This window comes from Abrus precatorius, unplaced genomic scaffold (assembly GCF_003935025.1).
Source record: "Abrus precatorius isolate BTA unplaced genomic scaffold, Abrus_2018 Scaffold2, whole genome shotgun sequence".
Taxonomy (NCBI): Eukaryota; Viridiplantae; Streptophyta; class Magnoliopsida; order Fabales; family Fabaceae; genus Abrus; species Abrus precatorius.
The window spans coordinates 35,079,660-35,094,072 of NW_020874362.1; the positions used below are offsets into that span (position 1 = coordinate 35,079,660).

Genomic DNA, 14,413 nt, shown 5'->3' on the forward strand with positions numbered 1-14,413 from the left:
TGGATTATAAATCTAAATGATAATAAGTACACTTTAGGATGGATTTTCACCGTAAGTGGTGGAGTAATAAATTGGGTTTAAAAGAAACAAACATGTATTTCACATTCTACTCTGGAGGTTGAGTTTATAGCTTTACAAGACGCTAGTAAAGAAGCAGAATGACTTAAGAATTTATTATATGATATAAGGTTGTGGCCACAACTAATAAATGTCATTTTGATCTTCTGTGATAGTTAATCAACCATGTCTCAAGTATATAACAAAATTTATAATGGAAAGTCTAGACATATAAGCTTGAGACATGAGTATATGAGGCAATTAATAAGAGATCGTATAATCACCATTATATATGTAAAATCCCAAGGGAATTTAGAAGATCCACTGACTAAAGGTTTGTTAAGAGATAAGGTCAAAGAGAATACTGCTAAAATGAGATTAAAACATATAATTATTAAATGATGAGAACCCAACCTTATTCTAGTAGAACACTAGTTTCAAAGTTTAATGGGTAACAACAAGTTATTTAACAATTGAAGTACTAAGATATAGGATTTAGTGCCATATATATATATAAAATTAGAAGGGTGAGTTAAAACTCTTAATGGATTGATAATATTATTTATCAAAGGATTCCACCTAAGTGAATATAGAAGTGGCGCAACTTCCTTCGAGAATTTTAGAGGTTTTATTCTCGTAAATATTTATGAAATCAAGATAAGCACATGGCCATACAAATGCTTAAAATTAACAAATTCTTGAACTTGATAGGAGATACAATTTATGTGTGTGAAATTTGTTAGTACTAACATAGAGAGCAAAGATTTAATCAATTATACACCTGTTAGAACTTTTAAAGTTTACACTAAAGGAATATTTAATCGTTGTGAAATATTCTTCATGCATAAATTGATTTCAAACTTGTAAAATAGTATTGAAATGTATTTACAAGTTAAAATGTAGATGATTAAGAAAGATAAATGATTAAAAAAGATGAAACAGTCATTAAACATTTTTTCATTGTAATGTTCACAACGACACTACAAGCTACGAAGATTTTACATAAACTAAATTGGAACCATGAACAAGTGTGTTGGTTCATGTACAATGCTTTTGATGACACCAATAATGAAAGGACATAACTTTCAAATTTCATACGGAGTTAAAAGACATGACTTTTAAGTAAAAAGATATAATTATTCATTTGCGTCTAAATTATCAATTATAAATAATTTCTATTATTAAACATGTAACAAACTTTTAATGTGTATGACATATGAGTTTGAGTATTTTTAAATTTCAATTCTTATTATTGCTAGACAATAAATTTGAAGACATTGTATCCTAGAGAAACATCGTTATCAACCTTTAACAACTTTGTGGGAAACAAATATCTCTCTAAAGATAAAGATTAATTTTGTACCTTAAAACTAGTATTTCAAATTCTTGATCTTCTACACCAAAATTATTAACACCACTTACCTAGGAAGGAAACTTTAAATTTATTATAAATATTTATTAACACGATACTCTTATGTTAAAATATAGCCAAAAGAACTGATTACATTGAAAATCTATTATAATAAGGAAAAATAAATAACATGTTATCTCACGTTAACCGTTCCTTTTTACAATAATGTTTTATGATAACATATTTTTTAATGGCATCACCTGCCTTGCCTCGTCACTATTAAGATTATCTTGTGGAACAGTAGTCTTATCTTCCGGAACCCTTCGCAAGTAACCACCACCATAAACCAACGATTTCACATACTCTTCTAGCTTTGATGGGCTGTTTGTGCCATAACTGTACATCAGAGGTATCATCCGAGTAGCATTAAGGCAAATCTTAGTAAAAGATGATGGTAATGGATTTGCTTCATTGAGGGATTCTTCGTTGAGTCGTTTCCAAGAATCTGTAATCAGTTGACTCACATGCTTCCGTGTTTGTTCAATTGAAACTCCAGGGTGCTCCTTCATGTAGCACTTCGAATACGACCCATCATTTCCATCACGATTAAGATCCTGCATAATTGAAACTTTGAATAATGTTGCTGAATTTAATTAATTCAAGTTATACACTATCAAGATGTTTTGTTAACTCTCAATTATTTGGGTCCAAATAATTGAAGTGGAATGAAGTTACACATAAGTTATTTATTTATTAAGATTTCTCGTACCTTGTCCCCTTCCAGGTCATCACACAACCTTAGAATCGTGGCTGTTGAAGATAAAAGGCTTGGAAAGTCATCCATCAGAGTCACGGTTTCGTCCGTTATACCCTTACCCATGAAAAAAAATGAGTGCACAAGCATCACGTGCACCCCACTGCTGACTATTCCATTCTTCAAGTACTCCTCTGCCTTTGGCACGTGCCCTGAAGCAAACCATTTTGCTTCTTCCAGGAAAGCATTGCAGAGTCTCACCCACTGTAACAAGCAGAGCATAAACAGTTGTTCAAAGATATGATATATTGTACAACATGAAATCTCATGGACTTTTAAGGCCTAATTTATATTGAATTTTAATTTAGTGACTTTAAATTTACCGATTTGACTAGGGTGCTTATAGGATTCCATCCATGTTTGGTGTGGGTATTGATAGCTAATTCGTTAGTTATGTCATATAGACCCTTAAAACACACTTTCATGTAATCTGGTAACTGCTCCGCCGCAGCCATGTCCCACCTGCACACGTACTCCAAAGACTTGTCTTAATCAAAGATTCAATGAAATGACAGAGGAGTGCTACATCAATTGAATCTCTTTCTTCTTTTTCTCTTATACGTGGGTGAGTTCATGATCCTCTCTTTTTTTTACCCAAATGTGATCTCTATATGCTTGTATTTTTTCATTTTTTTAACTAAAATATAAAACATGAGAAGTATTAATGAAATAAAATTATTTAAAGTTAAGTTAAGTTATTGATAATAATAATAATAATAATTATAAGAATAATAACTTGAAAAAATTGATTAAAAAATAGTTTAATATGTAATCTTACATAAAATTTCTCAAATTTTTTTATAGTTTAAAAAAAAATTTAAAATTTTTCATAATTTTAATTTAAAGTAAAAATCCCTTTTTTATTGATTTGTTTAAACAAATATTTTTAATTTAAATAAAAATTACTTTTTTACCAAATTTGTTTAAGCAAATTTAAATCATAGGCTTAAGCAAATTTATACTATAGATTGTAATTTTCATTTAAATTGCATATATGAATTCAATTATTACACGTGCATATATATACATATATATATAATTTTTTTTTTTATAATTTTTTTAAGTGTTTACATATGAAAGTGTAAAAGTTCTTCTTTTTGGTAAAAAAATCATGACTTTTGAAAAACAAACATTTTACTTTGTGATATGAGTGATGGATTCACAGAGAAAATATCAATACCTCTTAACAGCATCCGTAAAGAGAGTGAGTTGATCAATGTTTCCACAAAAATCAAATATATCATCAATGATGTAGATAAGGGACAGAGGTTTTGTGAGCTCAATCCTTTCTTCCGAGAAGCGGGGATCTGGGAGGCACGCCATGGGCCACATGTACCATTTAATTGGTTCATCTCTAGCGAACTTCAAGTTCTTAGCCAAACCTAGCTCTTTCCACCATCTATAACATTAATACGTTAGAACAATAATTAGTATAATACAATCATACATCAAAATTTGAAAATATATATAGGACCCTGAGTTAAATGAAACTCACTTGGAAACTGCGAAAATTTCCTTAAGATGCAAAGAGCTAACCATCTCGGTGTCTATTTTGGACAGTTCTTGTAAAGAACTTGTCAATCCTCCATTTTCTAATTCTAAGATTGTTGGCATGAACCTTGACATACTTTTATGAGTAGGACACCGTAATGAATGTGCAATAAAATTTACTTGAGGATGGTCATGAAATCTTGACAACCACATATTAAGATGCTCGCGGCTGAACTCTCCTGCTTCATGAAGATACTCTTCTCCTTTGAGAGGCTTCAAACAACGCAAGTAACCCATATATATCGTCACAAAATGTTCGCTTCAGCTTGCCTTTATCGTCCCAGAATTTGTCAAATATATCTGTAAGATGCAGCAAATCAGCAGTGCCTTATAGATAAATGGTCTGTGCGCGCCATCAATTAGATCAAACCACAGGCATTTTAAGATACTTAAGTCAGTACCAAAAAACATTTCAAATGTTAATAATTAATTTTGCTGCGTTAATATAAATTTTATTTAATAAAAACTTATGTTTATAAATATTGTGGGTCTACGTTAAAAATATAATCGCTGAGGATATAAATCAATAATTCTTTGTACTAAGCAGATTGGCTTTTATTGTTTAGATGTTTTCAGCTATGAGATGGGGGTTGACAACTCAGGGTTTTTCATACGAAGGCAATTTTGTAGATTGGCCTACCTGCATGATAAAATATAGGGTCTAAATTTTTAGTCTAAACTGAATTAAGTTTAATGTAGATAATTCTGAGCCAGATTTTATTAATTTTGAACGCTATTTCTATAAATTTAAATTATATCCAAATTTTTTAAACTCCACTCTCTGAAACTTGCTATCTTAGTGGGTCATCCCAAATGAACTTAGTAGTCTGTAGTCTGCCAGCTCAAAGACAACTGTCGTATTATTTATGACGTAATGGATTGATGCAAAATGTATCTTTCGTTGTGGTCATACGTTGGCAAGGGTTGTTGGGGTCAATTAAGGTCCTATGCAATAATAGAAGGTCTGAGCGGCAGATTTTCAAACCTTGTATTAGGCCCATTGCTACCTTACTGTTTTTTTTATCTTGCGTCAATAAATTTGGGTGGTGAAGTTATTTGTTTTATTGCTCTGTCAAATGTGGTAACATGTATTTATATGTAATTAGCTATTTTTAGACTGAAAGATGTATAACGTATAAAAATAAAAGCTTATATGTTATCATATTTTTTACAGTGCATGTAATCTATCAAGAGTAAAGTCAGAATTTTCGGTTAAGAGGAGTTAAAACCAAATAAATAAATAAAATTTTAATTATTATATACAACAAATTTATATATAAGGAAATATTCAATAATTAACTAACTGATAAAATGATATACGTCAATAAATTTATATATAAAGAAATATTCAATAATTAACTAACTGAGAAAATGATATGTTTGTTTTTTACTTTTTAATAGGAAAGAGAGATAAATATGAAAGGATAAGTAAACCAAGAAAAGAACAGTACTATCAGAATAATATTTTGTCTTTTAAACAATTTTTGTGTGGTCCTGATTATCGATATTATATATTAAATTTAAACATATTATATTACTTAATAATTTTTTATATAATACAATATTTATCAATTTAATTATTATTTTAAAAGAAATTATCAAGTAGATTAAATTTATAAAATTTCATATAAGAAATTAACAAATATTATATTACTTTATTTTAATGTATAATATTTTATCAAAATATAAATAAATATCAATTTTTAGATAATGTGTGCAAATTAATGTGTGTATATATAAAAAATAAAGTGAATTAAGTGTTGAAATTTATGAGTTTATAAGGTAATAACGTACACTAAAATAAGCATTTGCATGACAAAAGGTACATGTGATGCAGTGGCCAATGTCTGTCACCTTAATTGTGCAATGCGAACAAAAGTAAATATGAGATTATGTACTGTTTTACCACTTCAAAAATTAGTTAAGAGATTAATCCCTTTTCAAAGCACACAAACCTGCATGAATGTAATACCCTTGTTGTCTTAACAGACGAAATTCAAGTGCTACTTTGGACAGTTGTTGATAATCATTTTGATAGCTTTGAACTATAAGCATCGTATGCTTCCTTTTGAGGATGTCTTCAATCTCCTCTTCAAAATAGTGGTCAATGCCTAGTCTTTGGATGGAGTCCAACATAGGTAAACCATAATCTACATGTTCCCTTGTCTTCCTTACCAGTTCAAGCTTAACTTTATTCAATGCTTTAGCATGTCGAATTGGAAGAGCTTCCTAAATGATTGAGTTTGAAAGGATCAACTAGCTACACATAGTTTATCAAAATCTTTCAATATTTAAAGCATAGAGAAAAGTAAGAAAACTACCTTTACCCTGCCTTTTCCATTTTCAGAAACATGAATATTTTGCATCGAGGAAATATTAAAATAGATTTTACTATGGCAACTATAATAGGCATGGTTGGGTACAAACTTGGCACCCAAAAAAGTTGAGTATTTGCTTGGAGAAATTGTTGGCCCATTCACTAAAGTAACGATAGGTTGAAAGAAACCCATAGATATTGTGTCAAGAGTAAGGGGTGTGTATGAGAGAGGAAAGAAGGAAGGCAGAAAATAAGCGCACCATTTGACACTATTTATAGGCCGCTTTCAATGGTTCGTAACTCATACGAAGCATGCATGGCCACGCACTGGGAACCACTCATTTATTATTATTGCCCTGCACAAATAGGACCAAACCCTTTTTCAGTCAATAATGATTTTTGGACAAAAAAACAACAAATAATTTTTTTATCAAATATGTTTTCAGTTTTTTTTTAATTTTAATTTTTTATTTTCTAAAATGACGCGTTCAATTACTCTCATACTGTTAGATCCCTAATTTTAAAAATAAAATAATAAAAAATTATTAATGCTTGAGAATTTCTTTAACATAGTAATTACTAATTTATTGTAATGAATAATTGCTGAATTTTAAAATTAGACTTCTAACAGTTTAATTAATTGGACATGTGGCAAAATTGAAGCGGAGTTGAGCTTCCTAATCATCATTTAACTGGATGAAGTAAACAATGTCATCCAATTCTATATAAAGAGATATTAAAATCATCCATTTAAAAAAATTAAAATATTTTTTAGAAACTAAAAATATATTTAATTTTTTAATTTATATTATTCAATATTGTTCAACATATTTTTTCAATAAATTTATTTCTTGAAGATGTATATACTTGATTTACTGGTCAAAGATTACCAGTAGTTTCTAGTCACATTATAATTAAAATCAATTTTGTACAATTAGACAATGACCTATTTGGGACAAGATCTCACTCTCTACCCTTGCGAGAAAATACGACAAATTGTGGTTTGTTGAAGAACATCGCATTGACAATTTCTTGTAGGATTCTAATCGTTCGTTCTAACAAAGCGATTGTTTTGCACACAAACCGCGAAATTACATCCCAATAGCCTTCGATAATCCACTCCATCTAGCTACAGTAAATATTTTCAATCCTTTTTATCTTTTAACTGCTACATTATCATGGATATTGTTATTATTCGTATCAATATTTTTTTATTTTTTATTTTTGATATTAAACGAGGCAAAAAGCCCAACAAACACAAAAGCCTAAATAAACACTCTAGGTCAAGAAACTCTTAAATAATCTAGCGTTAGGAGGGGATCAAGGGAAGCGGGAGCCCTAGAAAAACAAGGTAAACCATCCTCAGACCCATGTTTAGCCAACCAATTAGCACAATGGTTAGCCTCTCTCAAAATATGGTTTAGCCAAACAAACTTAAATCTCCTAAGAATGTTCCTAATTTTATCAATAAGAAAAAATAAAGGATGAGTACTACTTTGAACATTAGAAACTAAGGAAATAGCATCCTTAGAATCACATTCAATCCAAATAACATTGATATTCCTAGAAATAACACTTTCAAGACCCCAATAAATTCCCCAAAGTTCTGCAACAATGGGGGAGCAAGAAGGAAGAACCTTATGAAATCCAGCCAACAAGGTCCCTTTGTGGTTACGCAGCAAAGCCCCACAACTAGCACTCTCAGCAGAGAAAGAAGCTCCATCAATGTTTAGCTTTAAATGGTCCTTTGGTGGAGGAGTCCACGAAACAAAGCTTCTAGGTTCCAACCAATCAGCAGAAAGATTCCGGTTGCCTCTATCAGAAAGAACCATACAACCAAAATCATTAATAATTTTGTTCAATAAAGCATCATAGGATAATGGAGAATTTTGAAAAGCCACACAGTTCCTATTACACCAAATATTCCAACTAATTATACCAAACAATTTACTCCAGAATGGAAATAGATTAAATTGACTACTGGACAGATTTAACTTCAGCCAGTTATAAAGACCAAGACTGAAGAAAAAAGTCCATTGATCAGGAGGAATAAATCGGTTCTAAATTTGGGAAGCATGGAGACAATCACGAAAAACATGAACAACTGTCTCAGAAGCTTCATAACACCTAGTAAACATAGAGGAAGAGGACATTTTGCGATTAAATCTTTTCTCATTAGTCAAAAGCTTACCACGGGCAACTTTCCAAAGAAAAATATTAATTTTTGGGAGACCCTTCCAATCCCAAACAAGTTTAAAAATATGATTATCATCCTGCCTACTTAAGTACTGACCAGCAATAAGAGAATATGTTGTTTTAATTGAAAAAATACCATTATTTGACATTCTCCAAAAAAATTTGTCATCATCCTGATTCATCAAATGGGGAACAAAGCTAGCAATAGAATTACAAACAGAAGGAGGAAGAAGCTATTGAATTCTATTCCAATGCCAACTACCTTGACAAACTAAAGAAGCAACAGGCTCATTTAAAAATTTATCAGTAATAAGATGAATAACATATTGAGACAGATTTTGGCAGCCAAACATCCTGCCAGAAATTTACAGTCATCCCATTCCTTAAGGTCCAACCCAATCCTTGACAGAAAAAACCCCAAACAAAAGTCATAGATTTCCAAAGTGGAGAAGATTTATTGTTAGTACTAACCACAAGATTTTTGCTGAAAGAAAATTTGTACTTCTTATACATGACCTGGGACCATAATTCAGAAGGATAAGAGAAAAGCCTTCACCAGAGATTCATAATAAAGGCTTGATTAACCCAAGTAACTTTACGGAAACCCAAACCACCCTCACTAATAGGTCTACAAATTTTATCCCAACCTAGTAAATGGCACTTCTTGCCTCCCAAAGATTCTCAAATAAAATTCTTACAAAGAGTATCAATTTCCTTACAAACAGATTTAGGAAAAAAGAACAGCCTACATAAAATAATTAGGGATGCTCATAATACAAGACTGAGCAAGAGTAACACGGCCAGCCATGGATAACGAATTCATTTTTCAAACAGAAAGTTTTTTTTTTCTAATTTTATCAATTAGGAAAGCAAAATCATTTCTTAATAATTTTAAATTGCTAATTGGGATTCCTAGATATTTACTAAACTGAGAGCAAGATTTAAAACCAAGCTTTGTACTCAATTCCTTAGACAGACCAGAATCACAATTTTTAGAAAAATATACAAAAGATTTATCTTTATTGATAGACAAATCAGAAGCATAACATAAATCATTCAGAACCTCAGTAATAACCTCAGCATTTAAAAAATCAGCTTTAACAATCAAAATAATATCATCAGCAAAAAACAAATGAGATATTCTAGGGCCCCTATTACTAATCGAAAAAGGAACCCAACAACCACTATTAATTTTATCTTGAATAAGATGAGCAAATCTCTCAAGACACATGACAAATAAGTAAAGGGAAATAGGATCCCCTTGCCTAACACCCCTGCCAGGTTTAAAAGTGTCAGTCCTATACCCATTCCAATTTAAAGACATAGATACAGAGGATACACAATATCTAATAATATCACATAACTTCTCATTAAAGCCTATGATCTTAAGAGTATCTACAATAAATTGCCACCTAAGCCTATCATAAGCCTTTTCTAGGTCAATCTTAATAACCATGTATCTGTTGCTGGCCTTCAATATATTAATAGAATGCAACAATTCTTGTAATATGATAGTGTTATCAATTGCATGCCTCTCAGGAATAAAACTAGTTTGGCTGGCAGAAATAAGATGGGGCAAGGTACCTCTAATTCTATTGGCTAAAAGTTTAGTTATAATTTTATAACTAACATTACATAGAGAGATAGGTCTAAATTGATTAATAGAATTAGGATTATTAATTTTAGGAATAAGAGTAATTGTTGTATCATTAACAGAGGCAATATTACAAGGATTTGCAAAAATGTTAGAAACAAATTTACAAATAAAAGGGGCCAAGACCTTCCATTGATTTTTAAAAAATAGAGCGTGCAAACCATCAGGGCCAGGAGCTTTCATATTGCCAATACTAAATAGAGCAACTTTAATTTCATTTAAAGATAAATCAACATTTAAAACCAAGTTATCTTCTACCCTAAGAGTAGGGAACCCAGAAACAGTGTGGAGAGAATACCTATCAGAATTATGATCAGTAAATAAATTTCTAAAATAATTAACAACAAGGTCTTGAAGCTTGAGAGGATCAAATTCCAAAGAATTATCCTCATTTCTAAGGGTATCAATCTTATTAGCAATCCTACGATTGATAACAACTCTATGAAAAAATCTATTATTCCTATCTCCTAACCTGTGCCAATTAGATTTATACTGATGAGCCCATAACATTTCCTCATAGTCTATGATTTCTTGATATTCTTTCCACAAAGAAAGCATCAGATTGTTGAGGAAAGGGTTATCTTGAAAGGATAGTTTACAATGAATTCCCTGAATCCTATTTAACAGTATCCTTTTCCTATTAAAAATGTTGTCAAACACAGTATGATTCTAATCTGATATATTCCAAGTAAAGTTGGCCACATTGTCAGTCCAAGACTGAGAAGTAACCCGGAATTTCTAACTTGGATTTTGAAATCCTTATGGAACAGTCAGGGAGTCAAAAACTTAAAAGGTTTATGCTTAGGAACCCAACTATCCTTATTTTTAATTTTCAACCATAAAGCAACATGATTAGATTTGGGTATAGGAAGATGAATTAGGGAACTATATTGAAAAAGCATCCTCCAAGAGTCATTAACCAGAACTCTATCTAACCTTTCCTTAATATCACCTCTTTACCAGGTAAAGGGACTTTCTTTAAATCCCAAATCCTGTAAGCCACAAGAATTAATGCAATCAGCAAATTGACGCATGAGATTTAGGTTAGTTGGTTTGCCTCCAGTCTTCTCATTTTCAAAGAAAATAGAATTAAAGTCCCCATCAAGGCACCAGGGACAGTTTATAGTAGAACTAAAATCAGAAAGCAATTCCCAACACTTCGCCCTCAAACCCTCTTGAGGACTGACATAAACTGCAGAGAGAACACAATTACTCTGACCATTCTGAATTTTCAAGTGAATAAAATAATTGTTTTTTTTCTAAGATGTCAACTTTAATTTTGCTAGAATTCCAGCAGCACCATATGCCCCCAGAAAACCCAACAGCATCCATTTTAACAAAACTATCTAGGTTAAATTTCTTAATTATCGAATCAACTTTAATAGAGTTGACTCGCATTTCAAACAAGGTCACAAACTCAAGACTATGGATATTAATGAGATCATTAACAAGTCTAGGAAAAGATTTTCCCCCAGCACCCCTACAATTCCAAAATAAGCAATTCATAAAAATTTAAGAAGAAGATTTGAATACATCCTCAGGATGTTCCACAACGCTTAATACACCATTATCGATACCTATTGGATTTTCCTTTTATTGTCATTATTACTAGAATTATCTAATTCCATTAATAGGGGAGGATCTGGAGGTTTATCAGGAGGGATAGGAGCTAGATGGTCCCTACCCCTCCATAGAGAATCAGAATTTAGGCCAATAACATTACTAGAAAACTTAAAAATATAGACGTATTTACAGACGAATTTTTTCACTATTACAGACGGATTTTAGCATTACAGACGGATTTATTGACGGATACAGTCCGTCTATAATATGCGCGTCAGTAAATAATTACAGACGGAAAAATCTGTCTGTAAATTGTAGACGGAAAAATCTGTCTGTATTATAGATGGAAAAATCCATCTGTATTACATTTATTTATGAAATTTCAAAAAAATTGTTTCATTTTTTTTATAAACATAATTATTTCTCGCTGTTCCTAATTATCACAGTTTATAAACTACAAAACTATATATTTAAAATTAAAAGTTATTTATAAAATGTAAAATTAAAATTTCATTACAAAGAAAGAAGTAAACATCTAGAAAAATAATATGAAAAATAAAATAACATTGTAGATAACTAATAATCGGTGTTATCATCTTCTGAAAAAGTATCGCCATCAGTTAAGGAGGAGTCAGAGGAGGAATGACGCATGGAGCTGAAGATTGGTGGTGTTGGAGCTGGTGGAGGAGGATGAAGAGATGTAGAGGTGCTTGCTCTCATGAGCTCAAAGTATGCATGTATCTGCTGCATCTGCATATGCTGTTGCTTCATCTATTGCTGCACCTCCCTCTGCATCCTTGATGCCACCTTCTTCTCTATCTTCTTCTCCATTTTCTTCGCCCACTTCTTCTTCCATGCACTTTCCTTGCTCTTCCACACCTCTTCATTTTGCTTCTGCAGTTCTTCATTGAGGGCATGGATCTGAGTGCAGACCATCTCCTCCACTTCTTCAGGTACAAGAGAAGAGACATCTCCGGTGACAGATGCAGGAGACATAGAGTCTGCAAAGCGACTCCCCATGCCATAAATTTGGCCTTTATAAAACTCACCCACCGTCTCTGACCATATAGTATCATGGTCAACTGACTCTGGATCTTGAGAAGATGCCTCCTCAAGCCTTTGAACATAGTCATCCTATAATTCAATGCAAATAATTATATATTAGTCTTGAATACTATATAATAAATCATTAATAATAACATATAGTGTCAATAAGGATAACTTACATATGTGGCCTGAGATCGTGTATCAACCCACAAGGTTTTGTCTCCCTTGCGAGTATGTGTCTCCTTGAACACCTCTCCATGTGTAGGTGGTCTCTTCAGTGACTTTTCCTGCAATTTCAATTAAATCACCGTGTCACTCATATATATTAGATTGAATAACATAAATTTTAAAAGAAAATTAAAAATCACATACCAAGTTCGCTTTAGTGCCAGCCAAAGTCGTAGAACCACCAGTATGCAATGATCCTCCTTTCAAGGATGCCCTGTTTGTTTTATTCTTTACAGAGAGATTTTTAAACTCATCCGTACCTCAATACTCCTGCAAGACATGAAGGAAGTTGGGTGTTATCCAATCAGCAGATGATGGATCTTGACGGGCCTCAGTGTACATCTGTCTTAGGCGCTTTGCAGTGCGACTCTTCCATGCCTTGAAAATCATCTTTTCATCCTGGGGGGGAATGGAGAAGTTGCTCTACATAAATACAATTTCATTAGAAGAATTACAAGAAATAATATCTAATTACACTTAGCTGGAATTAATTATCTGTTATTACCTTCCAATCTTTAAACCATTCCATCTTTGTATCCTTAGGCACCTTTGCAAAACTTGTGTAAGGCGCATCAAACATCTTCTTAATGGTATCTGTCACCTGGTGGAGACCCTTCTGTGGTGGAATCCAACTTAACACACAATAAAATAATACAATTATTATAATTTGTTTAAAACAAATAGAGTTATTATTTATATTTTAAATTTAACTTACCAAGTAGACCCATCCCATCTTAAAGTTGGAAGTGATCTAGATGATGTCTGGGTCTGTGATGATTGCTATCCACTTACAGCTGGGACAGCAGTGGATCCCTCACCTGTGCCTTGTGTAGAAAGAGGTTGTGTGGCATGTGTAGTCGGCAGTGAAGGGGGAGGAGCAACATACCCGGGGTTGGTCACCATGATAAATTGTTCCTGTCCCCTATCCTGCGAGGTCTGCATAGTAGCTGGTGTAGAAGTAGAAGTGGGAGTGGTGGGTGAAGTAGTGTTGCCAAGATTAGGACCCTGCTTAACACCTTTCTTACCTTTACCTGCCATATCTGAAACAAATATAATACATGTTTAAAGACCAAATATACAAATACACAATATTGTATCAACCTTTTATTTTACATTACACAAATTTCTAATGTAAATTTTGACATAATCTCTCCCTAATATATGAATATTTTATTATATTTATTTACACTTAATAAAACATGTATCTAATGTAAATTTTGGCAAAATCTCCCCTAATATATGAATATTTTCTTATATTTGTTTACACTTAATAAAATAAATTTCTAATGTAAATTTTGACATAATCTCCCCTAATATATGAATATTTTCCTATATTTGTTTACACGTACTTAATACAAAAATTTAAATTTTCTTTACACATAATCTATATATTATATAATAATCTATTAATCAATGCATCAAAAACATACACATTACAATCCTAAACTGTTCTAGAGCACATCCCCTTATAACTCCACAACATGTATATTCCACAAACTCCGCAAACACAAACAATCCAACAGCACACAATAATCAGGTTCAGAGAAGGACCTCTACACCCTTCCCCCATGCTAGTCATACAATCTCCAATCCTACAACTCTATCTTAGAAATTTTAAGTCTCTAAAATACATCA

General features: G+C 32.0%; 1 pseudogene; it reads right to left on the reverse strand.

Moving 5' to 3' along the window:
• Positions 1-1,638: 1,638 nt before the first annotated feature.
• LOC113859919 lies at positions 1,639-5,924 on the reverse strand (annotated as a pseudogene).
• Positions 5,925-14,413: the final 8,489 nt, after the last annotated feature.